The sequence below is a fragment of the Mobula birostris genome, chromosome 20 (assembly GCF_030028105.1).
Source record: "Mobula birostris isolate sMobBir1 chromosome 20, sMobBir1.hap1, whole genome shotgun sequence".
Lineage (NCBI taxonomy): Eukaryota > Metazoa > Chordata > Chondrichthyes > Myliobatiformes > Myliobatidae > Mobula > Mobula birostris.
Window position 1 is genome coordinate 57,876,162 of NC_092389.1, and position 17,502 is coordinate 57,893,663.

The 17,502-nt window shown below is 41.3% G+C and overlaps 1 protein-coding gene and 1 pseudogene across 1 annotated transcript in view; one reads left to right on the forward strand and one right to left on the reverse strand.

Moving 5' to 3' along the window:
* Positions 1-17,502, forward strand: part of LOC140185219 (uncharacterized) — a 165,613-nt gene that overhangs the window by 106,311 nt on the left and 41,800 nt on the right. The gene's annotated exons all lie outside the window — the stretch shown is intronic.
* LOC140185467 (uncharacterized) overlaps positions 1-17,502 on the reverse strand; it is a 42,605-nt pseudogene that overhangs the window by 19,208 nt on the left and 5,895 nt on the right.

Sequence of the window (17,502 nt, forward strand, 5' to 3'; positions counted from 1 at the left end):
CCTGTCTCCACGCAAATCGGATTGAAATTCTACCCTGCAGCAGTCACAAACTTTCCCGCCAGGATATTAGTGTTCCCCCCACTTGCGGTGCAAACTATTCCTTTCGTACAGGTACACGATCGCTGGAAGAGAGCCAAATGATCCAAAAAATGTTATTTCGAGGATTCTGTAGGATGTCGACAATCGAACGAGTGTAATTATTTCTAAAGTACGCCTTTTTTCAACACCAAGAAATGGCGACGTCACACCCGCCACCAAAACATTATAACGCACTACCTAACCCGTAACATACACGGCGAACTTAACTCTTAACAGTCTGGGTGAATACTGCCGAATGAAGACGCTGAACACGCCCCGTCCCCAGGAATTCACTCTAGCAGACGAGCAGGGTCCCGTAAAACTCTGTCTTCACGGGCAGCTGCCGGGGAGGAAAAACAGTCAATGACGGAAGGTCTACAAGTGGAGGCTGGCCCCTGCGCGGGGTCTGAGCCACTTTCACTAGAGAAACCAGGTCCAAACGGGCAGGCTTGACACCATTCACACTAATAACTGTCCGGGACATATCCAAAATCCAGCGTTAAAATAACATACCCTGCTCCAACACGCGGAGCATGCCTGCGTAAGGCGGCCTCAGGGGACCCCGATGTCCATCATAATACACAAATACATATTTAGCCTCCTGCAGACACGGCAACACGTGCGACCGCGGGCCATACTGCGTCGTGGGCACGGGAGTTCATATCTCGGTGTTGTCGACTGCAGCTGCGAAGCAGACCACGGGACCGTGGATGTCAAGAGAAACTCTCCCAGCACCTGTAGGCGTCCTGCAGAGGTGGTCGAAACCTGAGAACAAGGTCTGGACCGCGGTCTTCAAACCGTGTAGCATTCGGAGTAACTCAATCAAACCAACCGGTGTAATAACGGCCGTTTTAGGAATGCCACTCGGGTGGACAGGGACCTGGTGAGAGCCGTGAACGAGGCTGAGCTTCGAGAAAATAATTTTCCCCGCCAGGCAGGCAAAAATCCTGGATGTGCGGGACTGGGTATTGATCAGAGGCCAAAGCTTCGTTGAGGCGGATTGTGTCGAAATTGCAGGGGCCATAGCAGAGATACTTCAAAGTTCAGAGTAAATGTATTACCAAAGTATATTGTTGTCACGGTATACAACACTAACATTTATTTTTGTGAGCATACTCAGCAAACTGAAGGATACTAACGATACCAGGATCAATGAAAGATCAACCAGAGTGAAGAAGACAACAAAGTGTGCAAATGCAAAATATATACAAATGATAATAACATGAGATAATGGGATAAAACGTCCTTGAAAGTGAGATGATTGGTTGCGGGACGAATATCATGATGGGGCAAGTGAAGTTGGGTTAAGTTATCCCTTTTAACTCACGTCCTTGAAAGTGAGATGATTGGTTGCGGGATGAATACCATGATGGGTTAATTCAAGAGCCTGATGGCGGAGGGCTCGGAACTGTTCCTGAACCTGGTGGTTCGAGACCTCGGGCTCTTCTACCTTCCAACTGGTGGTATCAGCGTGACCTGCGTGGTAGAGGTCTCCATTGCTGGATGCTGCTTTCCTACGACAGCCTTTTATATAGATATGCTTCGAGGCTGGGTGGGCTTCACCTTTCGTCTGCGGAGAACAGAGGAATCTGGGAACACAATTCCATAATCCAAGGTAGGTTCATGAAAAGAGCGTTTGGCTCATTGGCCTTCATAAATCAAAGGGCTGCGTACATGAATTGGAATCTTATGTTGAAGTTGCACAGGATGCTAGTGAGGATGTTAGTGTCAGGATGCTGTTTGGTCATCTGCCTAGAGTAGAGATATCAAGAAGAATGAAAAATTACACATGAAAATTTATAATAATGCTCCCAGAAGCTGAGGCCCTGAGTTGGAGAGAAAGATTCAATAAGTTTTTCTCTCACCCAAATTGAGACTTTCCCCCTCAAGATGGGTGAGCGATGAACAAATGGTCAGTGGTGAAGGACAAAAATATAATGTGTAAGGCAAGTTGAGAAGGATCTTCTTTACTCAGAGGGTAGTGTGAGTGTGGAATGAGTTGAAGAGGAAGTGGTGAGTAAAGGTTCATAGAAACATAGAAAACATACAGCACAATCCAGGCCCTTCGACCTACAATGCTGTGCCGAGCATGTCCCTACCTTAGAGCTACCCAGTGTTTGCCCATAGCTCTATCTTTCTAAGCTCCATGTACCCATCAGGAATCAGTCTCTTATGTTACGTAACCGGCAACAATGAATATCAATCGAGTCAGGTTATATAAAAACAGCCAAACATGTACTAAACACGGATAAACAATAAAACACAAACGGAGATCTTAACCGGAAGTTAACCGCTATGCAGCTGTTCAACAAATCGTCACTCGGTACTGGTTCTTAAAACGATAAATGCGAAAACAGTTCTTAAAGCGATAAAATCAAATACAGTTCTGAAAATGGTAAATTCCGAAGTCCAACAGAGTTGTACATTCAATTGGGAGAGACTTCTCTGTAGAAAGATTTCTTCCTAGACGCGACTTTACTGTTGGTTCTGTCCAAAGGATTCACGATGAAGGAAATAAACGGCTTAAAACAACTGACCTTACTTTCTAGAGAGCGAATTCTGCATAAACTACCCTCGTCTTTCGGCAGGAGTTATCCGCGATGCAGGTTGCTACTTCTGCAACTCAGTAAGGTCGATCCTTTATTAAACTGTCGAACATCCCGAATACTCTTAATCCTTCATATCCTGTACTTCGATAAAGTCTTCACTCTCCAATACTTCTGAAAAGGTATATCACAAATCTATCAGAAAGGGCAAACTGCCAATCCAACATTATTGTACTTTACAATAGAACGTAAAACTCCGTTTTAAATAATGAAACTGCGTCATAAAATAAATACGTAACAGAAACGGAGACACAGACTAACGTTCTAGCTGGAAAACTAAAAACTAACTGCGTCACCTGAGATCTTCCCTTTTATACCCGTGGTGAACATGTCATCATGTGACCTCACATAGGCGGGAAAATTACATCAGGTGACCTCCAAAAGACCATTACATCGTTCTCACAAGAAAGTCACAAGATCTCCTTGAGCTATGTAACATCTCCCACCACAAAAAAAAAAGTTGTCTCTTAAGGAACAAAATTTTCGCAATTAACAATTTACACAACAAAAAATACAAAGGTATAAAATTTACAACATACACAATATATACAGTCTTGCCTTTCAGCACTTTACAAACTAATATACAGTAGGAGTGGTACAAATGATAAAATACCGCTCCTTTAAAAAAAATCATTGTGCATTTAACATCTAGATAGACAATCAGCGATCACATTATTTTCACCCTTAATATGAGTGATCAAAATATCGTACTCCTGCAACATTAAACTCCAATTTAATAATCTTCTATTTTTATTTTTCATCTTACTCAAAAACACTAACGGATTATGACCGGTATAAACTGTGACTGGTTTATGAGGTGAACTAACATACACTTCAAAATGTTGTAAAGCCAAAACAAGAGATAACAATTCTTTTATTCTAATGTTGAATAATTTCTTTGATGGACAATAAATTTCTTAGAAAAATTATCTACCGGACGATCAACTTCATCACCATCATCTCCTTGAAGTAACACTGCTCCTGCCGCTTCATCACTAGCACCTACAGCTAACGAAAATGTTTTTTCATAGTCAGGAGATTTAAGTACAGGTTGACTACATGTTATAGTTTTCAATTTATCAAATGCCTCCTGACAGGACTCTGTCCAAATAAATTTTTCGTTTTTCTTCAAGAGATTAGTTAATGGAACAGTAATGTTCGCAAAATCCTTAGAAATTTTTCTGTACTATCCTACCATACCCAAGAATCTTCTCAGAGTTTTTCTACCAGTTGGAGTGGGTACTTCTAAAATTGCCTGAACTTTCGCCTGAATGGTTGCTAATTTCCCTGACCCACAACATAAGCAAGGTAAGTCACTGTGGCAGGGCCAAATTCACTTTTAGCGAAGTTAATAGTTAAGTTACCTTTTTAAAGTCTCTCAAATAATTTCTCCACCGCAGTAATATGTGCTTTCCACGTATTATTTCCTGCAAGTAAATAATCAATAAAGGCATTTGTATCTTTCAATCCCTGAATCACACTATTAATCATCCTCTGAAAAGTACCTGGTGCATTCTTCATCCCAAATGGAAGAACATTATATTCATGTAACCCAGATGGGGTTACAAATGCTGAAATCTCTCTACCTCTATCCGTCAATGGAACACACCAATAACCTTTCAACAAATCAATTTTTGTAAGGAATTTGGCTTGTCCAACTTTATCCACACGATCATCTACCCTAGGGATTGGATGTGCATCAGTTTTTGTCACAGCATTCACCTTCCTGTAATCTGTACAGAACTATTGTCTGGCTTAGACACCATAACACCCAGTGAACTCCAATTCGAATTAGAATAACTAACAATATCATTCTCTAACATGTACATAATTTCTTGTTCAGCAAGTTCACATTTTTCCCTGTTCATTCGATATGGATGTTGTTTTATGGGTTTTGAATCTCCCACATCTACATCATGTGTAGCTACGGTGGTTCCTCTCGGAACGTCTGGAAATAAATCCCTATATTTAATAATTAACTGTTTCATCTGCTCTCTCTGCTCTGGCTGCAACTGAGCTAATTTTTCATCAATATTTTCTAGAATTTTTTGAATTTGATAACCTGATGAAATAATGTTGGGTTTAAAATTAGTTTCAGATGAATCATCCATTAAGTATTTATCAAGATCAGACTCATTATTGATCACAGCAGTTATAGGAGCAGCTTCTCTCTCATAATATGGTTTTATCATATTTATATGACACAGCTGTGTTTTCTTACTTCGATCTTGAGTTTTTACCACGTAATCCACATCATTTACCTTAGATTTAATCTCAAAAGGACAATGCAATTTAGCTTGTAATGGGTTCGTTTGCATCGGGTAAAGAACCAACACCTTATCTCCAGGCATAAATAACCTCATTCTAACTTCCTTATCATACCAAGTCTTCATCTTCTCTTGAGCCAATTTTAAATTTTCCTTTGCCAAGCTACAAGCTTTATATAATCTTTCTTTAAATTTTAAAACATAATCTAGCACATCAGTGTGTACCTCTTTATTAATCCACTGTTCCTTCAACAAGACCAAAGGTCCTCGAACTCTACGCCCAAACACAAGTTCAAGAGGACTAAAACCTAATGATTCCTGTACTGCTTCCCTTACTGCAAAAAGTAATAAATGTATACCTTCATCCCCGTCCTTTTCATTTTCCACACAATATGTACTAATCATAGTTTTTTATTGCACAATGGAATCTCTCCAAGGCTCCCTGTATTTCTGGATGATAGGCTGATGATATCATCTGTTTTGTTCCCAGTTTATAAACTATCTGCTGAAACAATCCAGACATAAAATTACTACCTTGATCCGGTTGTATTTCCTTCGGCAACCGAAAATAAGTAAAGAATTTTATAAGAACTTTTGTCACAGTTTCGGCTGTTATATTCCTAAGAGGTACTGCCTCTGGAAACCTAGACGCTGTGCACATAATAGTTAAAAAATATTGATGTCCAGTTTTAGTTTTTGGCAAAGGACCTACATAGTCCACAATGATTTTTGAGAACGGCTCACCAAATACTGGAATCGGTTGCAGTGGGGCCACTGGAGTAACTTGATTCGGTTTGCCCACAATTTGACACGTATGACACGTTTTGCAAAATACTGTCACATCTTGTCTTAAACTAGGCCAATAGAAATGTTTAGACATCTTGTTCATAGTTTTATTTTCACCTGACTGGCCACCCAAAGGTTTACTATGAGCCATAATTAAAATCTCATTTCGATGAACTTTAGGAACTACTACCTGATGATTAACTTCCCATTCCTCACCGGCAGGAATTCTAGGCGATCTCCACTTTCTCATTATTACCCCCTTTTCAAAATAATATCCTACTGGAACTATTTCAATTTCACTACCGGGAAGAGTTTGTTCCTTTAATTTAACTATCTCAGGATCTCTACCCCGCTCTGCAATCATCTTCTTCCGAGATAAGGACAAATCTTCCTGGTCAGTCCTACTAGCAAAATCATGATCAAACAATGTAGGTAAGAAAGTTTCTGATACATCCTCAAAGTTTGAATCTTGAATTGAACAATCATAGGTAACAACCTCATCCTTTACATCAGTCGTTTTAGCCATAGCTCTTGTTACAACACAGGAAGAATCTGTGCTAGAATCCCTCTGTGGTTACTCAGAATTAAGATTTATTGCCAAATGCACTTCAGCAAAAACTTGTCCACCTGCTAAATCATTCCCTAACAAAAGAGAAACATCATTCACAGGTAAACTGGATTGTAGTCCTACTTTAACAACCCTTGTAACTAATCCTGACCGTAAATTTACTATATGTAAATGTACTGGCATGAGGGCACTCCCAGCTCCCCTTATATAATTTACCTCAGCAATGTCAGACTCAGGACTAAACTGTAGCACACTGTCCAATATTAGTGTTTGAGAAGATCCAGTATCTCTAAGTATTCTTATTGGTACTGAATTGGATCCTTCTTTCAAAGATACAAATCTTTCTGTTATAAAAGTTACATATCCATTCTTAACTTGGTCAGACTCTGACAAATTTTCATTAATATTTTCAGAACCCTGTGAATTCACAGGTTTCTCCATATGCTGCACACAAGCATCTGGGACGGTTTCTTTCTCTTTCTGTTTCAATCGAAAACAGTCAGATACTACATGTCCAGGTTTCTTACAATAATTACAAATAATACCAAAACGTCTTTCCTTCACATGTCTCCCTTCATCCTTACTTTACTCGCTAACTTCAGATTTAATTTCTAGTTTATCTTGATTCTTTGTGCTATTTTTCCTTTTAAAAGTTCTACCTAGAGAAACTTATTCTTATGAATTAAAGCATACTTATCAGCTAATTTAGCAGTCTCCTGCGATATAAACAGAAAATAATCTGCAGATGCTGGGATTAAAGCAACACTCACAATACGCTGGAGGAAATCAACAGGTCGGGCAGCATCCGTGGAAACGATGGGTCGACGTTTCGGGCCGGAACCCTTCGTCAGGACTGAAGAGGGAAGTGGCAGAGGCCCAATAAAGAAGGTTGGGGAGGATGGGAAGGAGAAGGCTGGTAGGTTCCAGGTGAAAAAACAGTAATTTGAAAGACAAAGGGGTGGGGGAGGGGAAGCAGAGAGGGGATAGGTAAGAAAGGTGAAGAAGGAATAGGGGAAAACACAATGGGTAGTAGAAGGAGGCGGAACCATGAGGGAGGTGATAGGCAGCTGGGCGAGGGGACAGAGTGAAATAGGGATAGAGGTAGGGAGGGGGAGGGCATTACCGGAATTTGGAGAATTCTGTGCTCGTACCAAGGGGCTGTAGACTACCTACACGGTATATGAGGTGTTGCTCCTCCAACCTGAGTTTAGCCTCATCATGGCAGTAGAGGAGGCAATGTAGCAGTGTCCCTTTCATTTAAGTATGTTCTCACTTCAACAGGAATCCTTCTTTTAAATTCCTCCAGTAAAATCAACTCTTTAATTTATTATGCTCCCCATTCACATTTTTAGATGATAACCATCTCTCAAAATTCACAGATTTCTCATAGGCAAATTCCACATAAGTTTTTTTTTCTGCAGATTTCTTCAAATTTCTGAATCTTTCTCTATACGCTTCCGGAACCAACTCATATGCCATTAATATATGCTGTTTAACAATATTATAATCCAGTGCTTGATCAGCGTTTAAAGCTGTGTACACTTGTTGTGCCTTGCCCTTAATTCCACTTTGTAACATCACTGGCCACTGTTCTTTCGGCCAGCCTAAACTCAGAGCAATACTTTCAAAATGCTGGAAATATTTGTCCACTTCAGCTTCAGTAAATGGAGGAGCCAAAATAACCTCATGACTAGCCATAAACTGTTTCTTAGAACCAGAAGACTGATTTCCCATCCTTAATTTCTCCATCTCTAACTCAAATTTCCTCTGTTTTTCAGCTTCTCTATCTTTAAATTCCCTTAATTTATTTGTCTCTCTTTCATCAAATTCCCTTTTTTATTAGCCTCTCGTTCGGCTATTTGCGCTTTAAATCTTCCAAACTTCATCTGTTCAAGATGTAGCTGCATTTCCAGATTACTCATTGGAAACCTATCTAACACATCATCATCACACGTTTTCAAACTAATATATTGCTCAGCGATTTTTCTGTGAATTAAATCCTTTGTGGTATTCTTCGTAATTCCCTTAATATCCAACTCCCTCGCCATCTCCAGTACAACAGGTTTTCTCGCAATCTCTAAAAACACAGGGTAAGGCGTCTCCATAATGTCGTCAACATTCATTGCTGCTGAATACCACTCACATACCGATCAAACTTAAAAAAAAAACGGATATTTCCCTTTTCCAAATCAGAATGGCAATTAACAGCACTTAAACTCAAAAATTTTGGAACAAGATCCCGGACGAGCCCCCACAAATTATGTTACGTAACCGGCAACAATGAATATCAATCGAGTCAGGTTATATAAAAACAGCTAAACATTTATTAAAAACGGATAAACAATAAAATACAAACGAAAACCTTAACCGGAAGTTAACCATTATGCGGCCGTTCAACGACTCATCACTCGGAACTGATTCTTAAAAAGATAAATGCAAAAACAGTTCTTAAAGCGGTAAAGTCAAATACAATTCTTAGAATGGTAAATTCGGAGGTCTAACAGATTTATACATTCATTTGGGAGAAACTTCTCTGGAGAAGGATTTCTTCATAGACGCGACTTTCCTGCTGGTTCTGTCCAAAGGATTCACGATGAAGGAAAAAGAAAAAACGGCTTTTAACAACTGACCCTCATTTCTGGAGAGCACCTTCCATGAACTTCCTTTCTCCTTTGGCAAGAGTTAAATTCGATACAGGTCGCTACTTCTTCAAGGAAGACTCAAGAATGTCGATTCTTTATTAAGCTGCCAAATATCCCCGACTTCTCTTAATCCTTCATATCCTGTACTTCGATGAAGTCTTCACTCTCCAATGTTACTGAAAAGATACATTAACAAACCTAGCAGCGATTGTCAAACTGCTGGTTCAGACTTCTATTTCTTATGTTAGAACATAAAACTCCGTTTTAAATCAACACTGCGTCGTACTGCAAATACACAGCTGAGCCGAGTATCTCATTGACGTTCGAACTGGAAAACTAAAAAAAAATAATAACTAACTGCGTCATCTGAGGTCTTCTCTTTTATACCCGTGGTGAACATGTCATCACGTGACCTCACATCGGCGGGAAAATTACATCAGGTGATCTCCAAAAGACCATTACATCATTCTCACAAGAAAGTCACAAGATCTCTTTGAGCTATGTAACACAACATAGCAGATACTCTCTCTGTCCAGTGATCTGTCCTCCTGTGGTACAGGCGATCTCTATGAATAAAATGTCGAGGCACACATGCCTGGGGTTTTAATACCATTTAGAAACTCCACAGGGACAGATTTCAACAGATTTAAAAATAGAAGTGTTTAAATTATTTACCAATTGATTACATCAGACAGGTGGCATGCAAAGGTTTGGGCACCCCAAGAGATTTGAGCTCTCAGAGAACGTTTAACAAGGTCTCAGACCTTAATTGCCTTGTTAGGGCTACGGTTGTTCACAATAATCGTTAGAAAAAGCCAAGTTATACAAATTTCAAAGCTTTACAAATACCCTGACTCCTCAAACCTTGTCCCAACTATCAGCAGCCATGGGTTCCTCTAAGCAGCTGCCCGGCAGTCTGAAAATTAAAATAATTGATGCCCACAAAGCAGGAGAAAGCTAAAAGAAGATAGCAAAGCGTTTTCAGGTAGCCGTTCCTCAGTTCGTAATGTAATTAAGAAATGGGAGTTAACAGGGGCGGTGGAGACCAAGTTGAGGAATCGAAGACCAAGAAAACTTTCCGAGAGAACTGCTCGTAGAATTGTTGGAATGGCAGATCAAAACCTCCGTTTGACTGCAAAAGACCTTCAGGAAGATTTAGCAGACTCTGGAGTGGTGGTGCACTGTTCTGCTGTACAACGACACCTGCACAATTATGACCTTCATGGAAGAGTCATCAGAAGAAAACCTCTTCTGCGTCCTCATCACAAAATTCAGCGTCAGAAGCTTGCAAATAAACATCTAAACAAGCCTAATGCATTTTGGAAACAACTCCTGTGGACTGATGAAGTTAAAATAGAACTTTTTGGCCGCAATGAGCAAAGGTATGTTTGGATAAATAGGGTGCACAAATTTCACGAAAAGAACACCTCTCCAACTGTTAAACACGCGGATGGATTGATCATGCTTTGGGCTTGTGCTGCAGCCAGTGGCATGGGGAATACTTCACTGGTAGAGGGAATAATGCATTCAATTAAATACCAGAAAATTCTGGAGGCAAATATCACACCGTCTGTAAAACAGCTGAAGATGAAAAGGGGATGGATTCTACAACAGGATAATAATCCCAAATACACCTAAAAATCATAGAATTCGAAGTCTTTTGCAAGGAAGAAGGGACGAAAATCTCCCAAACAAGAATTGAAAGACTATTAGCTGACTTACAAAAAACGTTTACAAGCTGTGATATTTGCCAAAGGGGGTGTTACTAAGTACTGACCACGCGGGATGTCCAAACTTTTGCTTCGGGTCCAATTTCCTTTTTTTTTTGTTATTTTGAAAATGTGAATGATCGAAATATAATAAGTAATCTTGCTGAAAATATTAAATAAACATGTCATTTTAACTTTATGCTGTTGGAAATCAGGTCAACTCACTTAGATATTCACAGTTACAGAAATTTTGACCAGAGTTGCCAAAACTTTTGCGTGCCTCTGTTACTATCCGTCCTGGTCCTCTTACACTTGTAGATTCTTAACTCAACCCGTAAGGATTCAATATCTTCTGCTCGCTTTCTAACGACTTGATGTCATTGTTTACTAGGAGAATCAATAAATGAAAACAACCTTGAGATCTGACACACCTCCAAATTGGCAGAAGCCCTCAAGTCTCTGTATACGTCGGTGTAAAAACCCAAATTCGCGTACATACCACAAGCTCTGTGCACATCCCTCAGTCCGTGCACACCCCAAAACCACTAACCCTCTCATGCACATCACATTATCCCAGACCAAGAATTATTCCAAACAATTCACCAAATAGCTGCCTCCACTTTAGAAAATTAGTAAGAATAAAGTTCCCTGAGAGTGCATGTATTATCAAAGTATCTATAAATGAAATAACTTTGAAATTTGACACTACTGCAAATCCACCGACACCCCCAAATATGTGTGCACCCAACGATACGCACCCCATATTCGACAACACACTGCCACATTCCAAAAGGCCTTGCGTACCTCCAAATCGCCGCGCAAAAACAGATGTGGACTAAACCAAGATCATTTCAAACTTGACAAAAGGGCTTCCGCCTTCTTAAAAAAATGCCTTATTGAAAGTAGAGCAGTAGATGTAGCCAATACGGATTTCAGCTGGGCATTTAACAAGGTACCTCATGCAGGGCTTATTGAGAAAATAAGGGGGTATGGGATCCGAGGGGACATTCCCTTGTGAATCCAGAACTGGCTTGCCCACAGACGGCAAAGACTGCTTGTCGATGGATCAGATTCGCATGGAGGTCGGTCAACAGTGGGGTGTCTCAGGGGTCTGTTCTGGGATCCCTGCTCTTCGTGATTTTTATAAATGACCTGGATGAAGAAATCGAGGAATAGGTTAGTAAATTTACTAATGACACTAAGGTTGGGGGTGTTGTAGATTGTGTGGAGGGCTGTCAGAATTTGCAACGGGACATTGATAGGATGCAAAACTAGGCTGAGGGGTGGCAGATGGAGTTCAACACAGATAAGTGTGAGGTGGTTCATTTTGGAAGGTCACATATGATGGCAGAATATAGGATTAATGGTAAAACTCTTGGCAGTGTGGAGGATCAGAGAGATATTTCGGTCCGAGTCCATAGGACACTCAAAGCTGCTGCGCAGGTTGTCTCTGTGGTTAAGAAAGCACACACTGTATTCGCCTTGATCAATCCTGGCATTGGTTTGAGGAGCCATGAAGTACTTTTGTAACTATATCGGACCCTGGTCAGACCCCACTTGGAGTTCTGCGTTCAGTTCTGGTCACCTCACTATTGGGGAGCATGCCTTATGAGAATAGATTGACTGAACTTGGCCTTTTCATAGTCATAGCCTTGGAGCGAAGAGGATGAGAGGTGACCTGATAGATGTGTTTAAGATGATGAGAGGCATTGAGCGTGTGCACAGACAGAGGCTTTTTTTTTCCCAAGGGCTGAAATGGCTAGCACAACAGGGCATAGTTTTAGGTGCTCAGAAATAGGTACAGAGGAGATGTCAGGAGAATTTTCTTTTTACGCAGAGAGTGGTTAGTGCGTGAAATGGGCTGCGGGGACAGTGATGGAGGCTGATACGATTGGGCCTTTTAAGAAAATCCTGGACAGGTACACGGAGCTGAGAAAAATGAAGGGCTATGGGTAACCCTAGGTAATTTCTAATGTAAGGACATGTTCGGCACAACTTTGTGGGCCGAAGGGCCTGTATGTGCTGTAGGTTTTCTGTGTTTCTATGTTTCGAGTGCCGATTAGATATATTTTTCGAGCAGCTCGTGGTTAAGCTCACTGGGCGATCTGATATTCTGGGTTGAGTTTATTGCAGTGAACCCGATTTGATTAGCGAGGTTAAGGGAAAGGAACTCTAAGTTAAAAGGTCGTGGCTCAGGAATCCCTCGGATTCAGTCCATTTGAGCTCGTGTGTGGTCACGCTGTGAGAGGGTCTTTGAAACGAATGGGAGAGAAATATCTGGGTGACGAACCTTCTCCTGGTAACCTTTTAGATTATCTGTCCAAGTGTCGCTTTAAGTATAGTGGGGCATATAAGCTGGCAAGGGAAAGTTTGAAGACAGCTCAGGTAAAGATAATATACTAGGTGTGATCGGAATGCTAACCACAGAGTGCTTTCTCCAGGAGGCCAAATGCTTGTCCTGCCTCCATTGTTGGTTCCGTGTGGTGCAGTAATGCAACTTAGTAAAGACTCCAAATCATAACTGTAAGACCCGTCATTGTCATATTAACCTTTTGATACTTTAAAATTGGTTATAAACGCTCTGTGCCGCACGGTGGAGCTCCATCTGCCGCCTCTCAGCCCAGTGTTGAGGTCTCCATCTGCTGGTGATGAGAGAAATGTTGCTTCCATTTCTGAACTGATTATTCGTGGTATATTACGAAATTCCAAAATACCGGCTGATTTGGTCACTCAGCTCTCTTAACTGAACCCTCAAAAGCGCTCTGGCGTCTTAAAGGGAATCATCAGAATTCGGCCCTCTTCCCTGATATTCCATCCTGTACTAATGTGCTTCAGCATAATATTGCTGTGGGTAACATCTGCACAGGGTAAACCACATTAAGCGCCACTGGGTGAACCCTATTAAGCGCCATCTCCCATGAAAGGAAGTAAGGTAAATGCAAAAACTAAGCTTGACTCCTGTCATAGTCCTCGTCTAGACGATTGTATTGACTGGGCAACCCAAGTGCCATTAACACAGCGGCCATGAGATTTCTGCTTTTCCGAATCCTGGTGATTTTTGCCAGAACAAAGTCATGGCTTTTGGAATGAATCCCAGCTGGAAGAGGTGTTCAGTTGGTGAACGGTGCGGAATTGATACTGATGCTCTCCAAGTGTGAATTTGAGCAGACTACAGTTACCTACCTGGGTAAAGTTGCACATCATGTCAAGTTTGCTTTATCGGGGCTGAGGTGGAAGTCGTTGCCAGCATCATAGAGAAGGCATTGTTGAGTTTTGCTCCCTCTGTAGCAACTCTCGATTTCAGCAGGTCCTTCGTTGCTTATGCTAGGGATGTTTGTGCTCCTCTCAGTTGATTTAATAGGGGTGGAGCATCCTGTGTGCCATTTCTATAAGAAACTTGAGGTCTGTATGAAACACTACTACGCAAAAGAGAGGGAGGCGTTAGCCCTTATTCTTGCCCTGAATCATTTGATGTCTATATTTCTTCCAATTCTCCACTCATTGCGTATGCACTCATTAACCTCTGGTCTCTCTCTGCAGAAACAGGAATACGAATCAGCGGTTAATGCGGTGGAGTTTATTCCTGCAGGGTTGTGATCCACCTTTTTGCCACATTTGTGGAAGGAACAATGTGCTTGCAGAAGCTCTTCCGAGGACGAAAGTGTACCTGGCGTTCTATGTTTTTTATTCAACATATTGCATGCATTATTGGGGTAGCTTTAGGTTGCCGCAGAACAAACTTTCTGATGGGGGGTGTTATGACCTGCAAAATTCCTGGCATGTGTTTTATCTTTAACTCGTCTGGCAGTTCCCTCGGACACCTGCAATTCCCGTTCCATTGCTGGAACATGCCGGGAACTGCTTAAAAACAAAGCCATACCCATCATATTCCCCCTCCCCCCGCCAAATATCACCTATTCTTCAGCCAGCACTACCACACTAAACACCACATTTTTTCCCATTACCCTTATCTTAGTAAGTACCATTTGTTTGTAATTCCTGTTGTGGTACTTCCTGAGAGCGGAGATTTTAACAACGATTTCGGCCATAAATAGAAGGATCAGGTGTTAGAGTAAGCATTACTCCAGTCATCTTCCATAAGGAATTAAGAGTGGCCTAAACTCTAAATATGATTCAAAATGTTAATATTTTACAAGGAGTGTTGTCATATGTCTAATCATACAGAAAACAGACGGGCACGCGCGCGCGCGCACACACACACACACACACACACACACACACACACACACACACACACATACACGCACACACACACACATACATATAAAGACTTACACACACACACACACACACACAAAGACACACACACACACACGCACACACACACACACACACACACACACACACACACACACACATGAAGAAATAGCAAGCAGGGTAGACAATGGAGAAGCGGTAGTGCACTTAGATTATAGCATGCCTTTTTCAAGGTGCCACGCATAAAGCCAGGAACTTGTGGTATTACAGGAAATATCCTTGCATGGATAAAGCAGTGACTGATTTGTAGGAGGTAAAGAGTGCGAATGAGGGGAGCCTTTTCTGGTTGACTTCCGGTGAGTAGTGGAGTTTCACAAGGGTCTGTGTTGCGACCGATCATTTTTATTTTATTTGTTCATAACTTCAATGATGGAATTCATGGTTTTGTTGCAATGCTTGCCGACGATATGAAGATAAGTGGAGGGGCAGGTAGTTTTGCGGAAATGTAGAGGCTACCCAAGGACACAGGTTCATTGAATTGGCAAATAAATGGCAGATGGACCTCCGTGCCGGAATGTGAACGGTCTTGCACTTCGGTGGAGGACATTAAAGTGTTGTCTAGTTTATGAATGGAGAGAAGACAAACAAAAAACAAAAAACGAGGAACAAGGGGACTTGAGAGTCCTTGTGCAGGATTGCATAATAACTCATTTAAATGTTGAGCCTGTGGTGAGAAGGCAAATGCAATATTGGCATTCATTTCAGGAGAACTAGAGTATAAAATGAAAGAGTGAAATACTGAAAATGTATGAAGCACATGTGCGGCCTCACTTGGAGTATTGTGAGCAGTTTGGGCCTTTATCTTTGGGAGGAGATAGTGAAACTGGAAAGGATTGAAAGTGGGTTCAGGAAAATGAGACCAGGATTGAATGGCTGGTCACATCAGAAACATAAATTATAAAGTATAAACATATGTTGGTTCTGGGCCTGTATTCACTGGAATTCAGAGGAATGAGGCGTACCTCAGTGAAATTTATCGAATAGTAGATGGCTTCGATAGAGTGAATGTGGAGAGGATATTTCATATGCCTAAGCGTCCCAATTTTGCTGCTTTATGGGATGGTCTTCTGAGCTTATGGTCTTATTTACAACCACAAACAATCATTTTGTTGAAGACCCTCTCAGTAGGGTCCCCTAAACTACAACGACATATTTTACTTCAATCGGTTGTGTCCGACTACTGGTTTATTTGAAGTGCATATTTGCATTGGACGCACATATAATTTATGTGACACTTCTGAAGGTACAGAGAGCTTTGTAGGACAAGTTAACTATCACAAATGGTCTAAGATCTTCTGAAATCTGAGAACCTTAATTACTGTTGTGAGGGTTGACACATGGACTGCAAGAAATGCAGGACGACGCATCTTGTGTCGGTTCCATTGAATGTGGTGTCATGGTTGGCTCGGACACTGTGGGCTAGAGGGTCTGTTCCTGCGCTTTACCTTTCCCTGTTCTATGTGGCTGACAGACAAACAGAGGGCAGCGAATTTTATTTTCTGAGACCATATGTGTATCTCAATGGACGTTGACATATTTTTGACCCAGTGACAAGTTTGGTACGTCTTACACGAACAAGCTGATGATAGTTGCTGGTAATCAGACGTGAGAGATAAGGTTGTAGTGAGATGAGCTGCGATCACAATTGGTGCAGCATAAGATTGGAGCACCGTTTAACACTCAGATGATCGCATAAACCGATGGATGAAAGCTGTACCGACAGAAGATGAAGTGGAGAGCTGGGTCAAATGGCGATTGAAGCAATGTCCTCTATGCTGGATGAATGCTACTCATAATTTACAGCCATCAGTCACATCACAATGTTCATTGTCCGTAGTTTCACAAATAATTCGCTAAATTAGTCATAAGCTGTCACACTGGGACCTGTTTGACATACTGTAATCGGTTTGTAAATAATTTAAAAGTCTTTATTCTTAACTGTGTTGAAATCAGTCCCTGTGGAGTCGTTAAATGGTATTAAAAACCCCAGACATGTGCTGCCTCAACATTTTATTCCGAGAGATCGCCTATAGTACAGGGGACAAATAACTAGACAGAGAAAATGTCTCCAATGTTGGATAGGTACCTGAGTGTGCAACGATCATTGTACGTGTTCATTGCCGTCGTTGGAGTTCTCGGTGAGTGACCAGAGAATTTATGTTTTGTATTCTGTGTGTTAACTTGGGTGAACATGTGTGAGATTATTTTACCAGCTTCCAACTTGATGCTCATTGGACCAATATACTTCAGTGATAACGATCCCGTCAATTGAACATGTTTATTTTTCACATTAATGTTAAATGAAGCTATATTTATACCTCAGCTCTAACACCATAAGACCGTAACTCAAGGGATCGACTCCGACGTTGTTCTTGCCTGAAACGACGCGTTGCATAGAGTGGTACCAGTGCTGCGGCGTGCAACCCTCCGGCAATGTGTGACTGGGAGAGTTTTACATCGTGTGTTTGACTGTTTCTGAGTTATTGATCAGAGTGAACACGTGACCTTTAATCTGACCTTTTCCAGAGTTTACCTGTACCGGGAACGGGTAGCTCTTTGGGACGGTGT